At 40.5% G+C, this 9,616-nt stretch overlaps 1 non-coding gene across 1 annotated transcript; it reads left to right on the top strand.

The window, feature by feature from the left end:
• The first annotated feature begins 9,249 nt into the window (after window positions 1-9,249).
• Window positions 9,250-9,356, top strand: LOC112761614 (small nucleolar RNA R71). Its single transcript, XR_003182002.1, has one exon. It is a non-coding gene; the product is annotated as a small nucleolar RNA R71 (small nucleolar RNA).
• The last annotated feature ends 260 nt before the right edge of the window (window positions 9,357-9,616 follow it).

Raw genomic sequence — 9,616 nt, 5'->3', positions numbered from 1 at the left:
GTTCCATGATTGGGTGCAATTGCATATCTTCTATGATGGACTATCTTATGAATCAAGGAAGGCTGTAGACCATTCATCAGGAGGTTCATTGAACAGGAAAAAGACTGTGGAAGAAGCCATTGAAGTGATTGAGACAGTGGCTGAGAATGAGTACTACTATGCATCAGAGAGGCACAACACTAAGGGAGTCATGGAGCTGAACCATGTTGATACAATTCTAGCCCAAAACAAGGTGTTTGCCAAACAACTAGCAGAGCTTACCAGGCAATTAGAAACAAAGCAAGTGGCTGCAATACACACACAAGATCAAGAGGAAGTAAGCATTGAAGGAGGTGATTGGAAAGAGGCCAACTATGTGGGAAACCAACAAAGGCAATCATATGATCCACATTCCAACACTTACAACCCAGGCTGGAGAAACCACCCAAACTTTGGGTGGGGGAACCAACAAACCCAACCACAAAACCACAAACCTTACAACCACAACCAACATAACAATTCCACATACCAAAACTCCAACCAAAGATCATACCAAGCCACACAAAACACTTACCCCCAACCATCATATCATGGCCAAAATAATCAACCTACCCAACTTAATCCGAACCAACAATTTCAAGATCAATTAAACCAGATAGAAGGAATGATGGCAACCATGAGTCAAGACATAACCGAATTGAAAAGCTTCAGGGATGATGTGAGAGCTACCTTAAGAAACCATGGTGAAAAACTCAAGAGGATGGAGTCTCAAGTAGGAGAGCTATCTCAACAGGCCGTCAAATCAACTGCAGTGTTCCCTAGTGACACAGAAAAGAATCCTAAAGGGGAACAAAAGAGAGTGAGATGGGAAGAATGCAAGGCCATCACCATATTGAAGGAAGTTTCAGAAGAAGAAGGAATCAGGCCCTCAGAGCAGGAGCCATAAATCTTGAAGGAAGGTGTGGAAGAAGTTAAGCAGGAAAGTGGAACTGAGCAAGCCAAGGAACTGCAAAAAGGCATGCTGGAAATATACCAACCAAAAGCACCATTTCCTCAGAGGTTAGGAGGAGGTGAAAAAGGGAAAACCTATTCAAGGTTTTTAGAGACATTTAACTCTCTCCATGTCAATATTCCCTTTCTTGAGATTCTCCATCAAATGCCTACACACATCAAGTATTTAAAGGAATTGTTAAGCAAGAAAAGAGTTTTGAAGGGAGGACAAACGGTAACAATGAACAAAGAATGCAGTGCTCTCATCAAGAAGGACACACTCTCTAAGAAAACGGACCCAGGAAGTTTTCATATCCCTTGCATCATAGGGGAAACAAAAATTGACAGAGGATTCTGTGATCTAGGAGCTAGCATAAATGTGATGCCTCTAACTCTTATGAAGAGGCTACAACTGAATGAGGTGAGATCCACTGATGTAATCATACAACTGGCTGACAAAACTCAGAAGCAAGCTGAAGGGGTAGTTGAAAATGTGCTGGTGAAAGTGGGGGATTATTACTTCCCCACAGACTTTGTCATTGTGGACATGGAGGAAAGCTACTTACACCCTATCATTCTGGGCAGACCATTTCTAGCCACTACTAGAGCGCTCATAGATGTAGAACAAGGAGAGCTAATTCTGAGAATACATGATGAACAGCTCATTTTCAAAGTTTTCAAACCTGCATCTGCGCCTGAACCAGAACCTGAAAAGCCTAAGGATGATAGTAGCCATCTGTGTTTGGAGGAAAGTAATCCAGCAGCTGAAACTCTAAAACAGTCCTTGGAAGGCAAACAAGAGTTGCAAGAGTTAAAGCCACAAGAATCAGTGGAAACAGATCAGAAGGATCCTCCTGACATAAGGGTCAATGAAGAAATCCTCAAGAGAAAGGGAAGAGTGATAGGGAGATTGCCAAGAGGGTGGAGAAACAAGAAAATTCCCACTGAAAGTTTTTCTCCGGGAGATAACGTAATATCAAGTCATTATCTGCCAATCCCATCTGGCCTCAAAACCATTCCTTCCCAGCTCCCTCAAGTGTTCACAATCAGGAAAGTTCTTTCTATGGAACATTTAGAGGTCATGAATGAATCAAGTGGGGACGTTTTCATAGTGAGAGGAGAAGACGTCAAGCACTACAATCCACCCTAACAAGGGACAACCGTCAAGCTAGTGACGTGAAAGAAGCGCTTCATGGGAGGCAACCCATGTTTTAATACCCTTACTTTTTTTGTTTTGTTGTGCATCTAATAAAGCATGGTTTCTTATGCATGAACTTGAATCCTCAGGACAACTGCTGAAAGAGTGCACTAAACATTGCATGTAAAATGCAAATTGCCTCTAAGTTTGGTGTGCCTGAAGGCACCCCAAATTTTATTCAAAATGCATTCAATTTTTAGTGCACAACCAAAGATTAAGTTTGGTGTTCCTCTTTGAACACGGTTCATGAAAAGCACGAAGTTCCTCTGGATTTCGAAATTCATGACAAGTACACCATTCGCATGTTTTAATGCTTTGGTTTCAATTACTTAGGGTAGTAAATTTGTTTAGAATCAAAGAGCCAAGGTGACTATGATTTATTAGAATTAAGCACATTCATTAAGGACAACCAATATGGATTTCATGTCATCAGGAGACTTGACCAAACACTAAGTTTGGTGTCCAAATAATAAGTGTGCATACATGTAGAAGTCACGGCTATAAGCTCATAAAGACAATCATTGATTTACATGTGCAAGTACTATTCATAATTCACATGGACCGAAAAATGATAGCAAATTTGTTTGTTTGTGCAGGTACAAAAGAAAAGACAAAAATGGAGGAAAAAGACAAAGGGAGGTACGATGCTTGGTCAAAAAGAAAATTCACAAGTCTTTGAAACTAACACATGGGAAAAGGAAGTTCTGCAAGAAAAGATAGCTACATGTACAACCTAATGCACCCAGAATACTTCCAAGAAAATGAAAAGCAATTCGTCCTTCTCCCTAATTCATATATTTACCATCAAGCCACCCTTCACAAATCACCCTAGCCGTCCATTTTGCACTTACGGGCACTATAAAGAACCACTTGGGGAACAAGTTCAACACCACCAAATCTCCTTCATGCACATTTCCTTCATCGTAGCATAAACTATCTCTTGCCGAAAACAACCTCCCCACACTTCCAACAACACTTCTTGCTTCACCTTGTCAACTTTAGCTTGTCACTTACCAAAACTAAAGAACCAATGGCAGCTTCATCTAGCCACAAAAGGAGAAAAGACAAGCAGCCAATGGAGGAAAACAGGGAATTCGATGCATGGAGATACAGATCAGTTTTCCATGAGATTCAAGCCGAATGGATGAGACCTAAAACGGTACTAGCTGAGGTTCCCTTTGACCTTGAAAAGGATGAGTTCCCAGGTGTTTGGGAAAAGATCAAAAAGAGGAAGTGGGAGCTCCTGACTAAGCCAATCACTAAAATCAACATCAACTTGGTGAAAGAGTTTTATGCAAATGCAGTAAGAGAGGATCCAACCAAGAAACCCACATACAAAAGCTATGTGAGAGGGGTGGAAGTTGACTTCAGTCCCAAAGCAATCATGAAAACCCTTGGCCTGAAAAACATACATTTCAGCCAAGCAAGTTATGAAGAAAGGATGATAGGAGAACCTGACTATGCAACTATTGCTGAAGACCTTTGTGCCATCAGAGCTGAATGGGTGAGAAAAACAAGAGGGGCTCCAAGAGTCTTGAGAAGGGGAGACCTAACACCTGAAGCTAAAGGGTGGTATGCAATAGTTAGGAGATCCATCCTACCCACTGCAAACTCTTCAGAAATAGTCCCTAAAAGAGCCATCTTGCTACATTGCATTATGGTGGGAGGGGAGATCAAAGTTCATAAACTCATTGCTGAACAGATACAAGAGTTTAGTGAGAAAAGTGACCCTGAATCCTGGCTCCACTTCCCTAGCACTATCATTAGACTATGCATCGATGCCCAAGTACCACTTGAGGATGAAAGGCCTAATTGGCTATATCCTGGATTGGCCATAACTGCGTACAGAATGACTCTTGGCCCAACTCCTCCAAGACATACAAGAAGAAGAAATGAAGAAGGGCAACAAGTGGAAGCCGAGCAAGAAGCAGAACAAGAAAGACAGGAAGGAGAAGACAGAGAAGAAGAGCAAGAAGAGCAAGCAATTCCAGAAAGAAGACAACGAATTCCCAGAGACCCCATGGATATGAGCAGAATGCAGGAAATCATGGAAGGAATGTCTCAACAATACATGAGGTCTCAGGAGAGACAAGAGGACTTTCACCTAAAAATGATGGATATGCAAAGGAACTTTGAATCAAGATTCTTCGATCTGCAAAGGGAATAGAATTTACACTTACAGGAATCCTTCAGCCACATATGCCAACACCAAGATGCCAATGTCTTGGCAATCAAGGAAGCCACCACTTTACAGAATGCAAGATACTCAGTCCAAGCTGATTACAACATCAGTTCACAAATCAAGCTTAACTACATAGGGGAACATCTACACAAGATGGACCCAGCATTCCCAGCTTTTGATGAGTATTTCAAAGGGAGGAAAGAAGGAGAAATAAACAAGGCAATGATCCTTGAAAAAGGAGTGGAAGAAACGATGAAAAAGGCTGGATTCTGGAAAAAGCTCATAAGAAAAGACAAAGGAAGCACAAGTGGTCAAAAAGAGGCAGGAAGCAAGAAGAAGCAGGATCCCAAGAATTAAGAAGAACCAAGCAATAAATAAGAGGTGGTCTCGTTCCTTAATAATCAAATGATCATTGGTGGATTGTCTTTATGAGCTTTCTTTCATCATAAGTCATTTAAGTGTTATGTGGAGTTTTTTTTTTTTTTTAGTATGAGTGTCTGTTTGTTGCTTTGAATAAAGTGAATGCCTAGATGTTTGGATATAACTTCACCTTCTTAAACGAGTGCTTGCCATGCTTGTTCTGTTTCCAAAAATAAAAGAAAAGTTTGAACAAAAGTAACTTGGCTAAATTAGTGACAAATCAAGTAGAATTAAGTGGTGGTATGCATGCTTGATTGTTTAGTCAGATCACTGGAATTAGAGTGTAGAATTATCATTCTTTGTGTAGAAATTGAAGACTGTCTATGGATCTTGATGAATAAATGTCTTTGGCCATGAAAAAGAAAGAAAAAGAAGAAGAAAAAGCCACTGAAAAAGGGCAACCAAAAAGCAAAAAATTGAGAAAATAAGCTAGGTACCAATGGTTTGAACTTCTGAGACAAATGCCTGTGGTGTTTATGTATTAAGGATATGCTTGGATGAATAGGTTCTGAGGAGTGTTTCAACACTTGGTAACTTGGGTTAACTAACCCGGGATTATCAACCAAAAGTCCATTATCAAGAGCAACCTAAATACAAAACATTTAGTCACACAAAGAGGTGCTGGGCACCAATGTCTCAAGAAGAAATGTGAACTAAAGTGCCTAAAGTGGATATGTGTAGTGCACTGATAAGAAAAAGAAAATGCCAAAGGCTTGTACAGCACATGACACTAAGCAAACAAGGAGCAAAAGAAGCTCTAAGAAAAAGAAAAGAAAAACAAAGAAGAGAAAGGTGCCAAGGACATAAGAATAACATGAGGCCATAGCAGTGTTTGATGGATGCAATGAAAAAGTGATAATCTTACCTGATAAGTATGAAAAAGTGATGCTGCAACTTTCTGCATAAAACCCTTCTGATGAACTTCAAATGCCTGCTAATATAGCCAATGTAATTGCTTTCTGTTTCATACTTTCTTCTCAAATAACTCAGGACTTGCTTAGGGACAAGCAAGTATTAAGTTTGGTGTTGTGATGCCAAGGCATCTTAGGCTAGTTTCACTAGCATTTTTCTGTTAGTTTTAGTTGTTTTATGCATTTTCTTGAGCTTAAAGTAACCAAAAATGGTTAAATGAAGAACAAATCAATAAACCATCCAAACAGTATGATTTTAATGCAAATTCCATGAGTTTTAGTTATATTACTTGAATGCTATGAATGGAAGATTTCTCATGAAATTTTGCAAGACTTTGATGCAATTGTTTGGATGATTTCAGGGAAGAAGAGGCTAAGCAAGGAAGCAACAAAATCAATAAAGGAAGCTTGAATATCAAATGTGAAGTTTAAGTTCCAGTTTGACCTCAAACTGGAGGTTAAACGCCAGAATGATAATGCCACTCAGGAAGGAGTTCCACGTTTAACCTCCAGTTTAACCTTAAACTGGAGGTTAAACGCCAGAATGGGAAAAGCACCAGGGAGCCATTTCCACGTTTAAGCTCCAGTTTGACCTCAAACTGGAGCTTAAACGTGTTCGACCAAGTTTTCTCCTCCAGGGTTGCTCTCTCCATTTCCACGTTTAAGCTCCAGTTTGACCTCAAACTGGAGCTTAAACGTGTTCGACACCTCCAGGGCTACCCTTCTAAGCTTCCACGTTTAACCTCCAGTTTAACCTTAAACTGGAGGTTAAACGTGTTCGACCTCCAGGATGCCTCCTTCCATTTCCACGTTTAACCTCCAGTTTGACCTTAAACTGGAGGTTAAACGTGTTCGACCTCCAGGGCTGCCCTTCCTATATCCACGTTTAAGCTTCAGTTTGACCTCAAACTGGAGCTTAAACGTGTTCGACTACATGACTCTCCAGGGCTGCCTTCTTCCATTTCCACGTTTAAGCTTCAGTTTAACCTTAAACTAAAGCTTAAACGTGCTTCTACAAAAGGCCTCACTGGAAGTGTCTGGCGTTTAAGCTGCAGTTTAAGCTTAAACTGCAACTTAAACGCCACTCTTGGAAAAGGTTTCTGGACCAAAGATATTGTGGTTTAAGTTAGTATTTGAGCACAAACATTAACTTAAACTTATTCTGGTATGAAACCCAATTAAATATCATGGTTTATGGGATTGGGCCTGAAGGATTGATGAGTCTGAAATTTCAATTTATTGAGTCATGTGCCATTATTTGATTATCACTAAGTTGGCTCAATGAATGTTACAGAATTTGGACCAGCAGCCTCATCAAGATTATGGATCATAAACCCAAGGCAAAAGGAAAGCAGGGAGAGGCCTCAAAGCCCAAGAAACACAACAGAAGCTCAATATAGAAAGTGTATAAATAGGATAGAATTTAAGTTAGAAGGGACTTTTACCTTCACTAGGAGCTAGTTTTCATATCTTTGTAATTGAATTCAGAGCTATGACTCACTAAACCCCCTTTCATTGGGTTAGGGAGCTCTATTGTAATTCAATGAATCAATAATAGTTTATCTTCTTCTTCAATCTTTTCTCTTGAATTTTGTTAGAAAGCTTCTCGATCTAATTCCATTGGGTAGTTGTCTTGGGAAAGAAACTACCCATAATTGGAATCCTTCGGAACCTTGGGAAAGGAATGGAGGATTCATGCTAGAGAAGCTTTCTCACAGTGAATTGGATTGGGGTTTGGATGGATATTGTGACATGTAATCCTACCAAATTGTGGTTCATGAAACTGTGTGGTATAATCAGTGATCGAGCATCATCTCTTCTTATGAACATTTAAACCAAGGGATTGGGAATTTGTTTGTCTTTAGAGAGAATTGGTGAGCCAAGGGATTGGGATCCAATCATATAAGATTGCCAAGCAAAATTCAATGAACGCATTGGTTGAGGAAGAGATAAACATGTTTTGATTCGGAGATCTCAATATCTCCTAAAACCCAATGAATTCCCCATTTCTGATTTCCACTTTCTCTTTACATTCTGCAACTCAATTCATGCAATCACCCCCATTCCCTTTTAATTTCAGCAATTTAGTTTCTGCTCTTTAATTCATGCAATTTAAGATTCCGCCATTTCAATTTCTTGTCATTTACTTTTCCCGCCAATTTTACATTCCGCAATACTCATCTCAATCTTGATTCCGCTCAACTAGAACACACTTCTAATCCGAATTGCTCACTCAACCAATCCTTGTGGGATTCGACCTCACTCTATTGTGAGTTTTACTTGACGATAACCGGTGCACTTGCCGGAAGGAATTTTGCCGATCGTGCAATTTCCTAAATCGTAGCATAACTAGTTTATGTGCATCACACTCCTTGTTCATCACTATGGTTTGTCCTCCCTTGAGTGAGCTTTTCCTGGTCAGCAGCTCCTTCATATACTTGATGTATGAGGGCATTTGTTGGAGAGCCTTGATGAATGGTATATTCACATGGAGGGATGCAAATATGTCAAGAAACCTTGAGTATATTCTCTTCTCTACACCACCATTTAGTAATTGGGGAAAGGGTGCATAGAGCCTCAGCAACTCTTTCTGCGTAATTGTGGTTTCCTGAGGATTCTCTTCCTGCTTTTCTGCAGATGAATCTTCAGATTGTTCTGATGTTCTGTTCAGCTCTTCCTCAGTCTCCTTATCACTTATAGTAACCATCTTGTAATCTTCCCATCTGACTTTCTTTGCTTCACCTCTTGGATTTTTCTCTGTGTCACTTGGGAAGCTATCAGTAGGTTTGGGAATCTTCTCAGATAGGTATCCCACTTGAAATTCCAGCTTCTTGATGGTGTCTCTCTGATTCTTGATATTGGCTCGCACCTCCTCTTTGAACACCTTGTTATCTTGAATCTCCTTGCATATGCCTTCAAGTAGAGTCTCAATCCTTGATAGTCTTTCTTCCGATGATGGAGAGTTGAGATTGGAAGGATGAGAAGGGCCATTTTGACTTTGGTATGGATGTTGAGGTGTGTTGTTAGGTGGGTGCTGATATGATCTCTGTGTGGAATGTTGGTGAGTTGCATTGTTGCTGGGGTTGTGGCGTCTCTGATCTTGGCCTTGATCTTGTTGATTTCTCCACCCAAAGTTTGGGTGGTTCTTCCAACCAGGATTATATGTTTTGGAGTATGGGTCATGGTGCTGCGTAGGTGAATTCCCAATGTAGTTGGATTGTTCCTGATCACCCTCTGCTTCTTCATTCACTCCTTCTTGGGTTGCTGCTGAAGTGGTGATTGCTGCTACTTGATTCCTCTCCATCTTCTTGGTGAGGTCAGCTAATTGCTTGGTAATCATCTTATTTTGAGCTAGCAGTGCATCCACATTGTTTAGCTCCATCACTCCTCTAGTGTTGCCTCTTTCAGAAGCATAGAAATAGTCATTCTCAGCTACAGTCTCAATGATATCTATGGCTTCTTCAATGGTCTTCTTCTTGTTCAGAAATCCCCCGGATGAGTGGTCTACTGCCTTCTTTGATTCATACGAAAGGCCTTCATAGAAAATGTGCAACTGCACCCATTCATTGAACATATCTGGTGGGCATCTTCTTGTCAGGTCCTTAAACCTCTCCCATGCTTCATATAGAGTCCCACCATCCTGCTGCCTGAATGTTTGTACCTCAGCTCTCAACCTGTTGATCCATTGAGGAGGATAGAATCTTGCCAAAAACTTGTTCACCACATCTTCCCAGGTTGCTAAACTCTCCTTTGAAAAGGATTCTGGCCATTTAGATGTTTTGTCCTTGAGTGAGAAGGGAAACAGAAGTAGTCTATAAGTGTCAGGATGAACACCATTAGACTTCACAGTATCGCATATCCTCAGGAAGGTGGTTAGATGTTGATTGGGGTCTTCTTGGACACTTCCTCCTAATGAACAATTGTTTTGAACAAGGG

This window comes from Arachis hypogaea, chromosome 16, assembly GCF_003086295.3.
Source record: "Arachis hypogaea cultivar Tifrunner chromosome 16, arahy.Tifrunner.gnm2.J5K5, whole genome shotgun sequence".
Taxonomy (NCBI): domain Eukaryota; kingdom Viridiplantae; phylum Streptophyta; class Magnoliopsida; order Fabales; family Fabaceae; genus Arachis; species Arachis hypogaea.
Note: the sequence above shows the minus strand (reverse complement) of the source record. Positions and strands in the feature narration are given on the sequence as shown.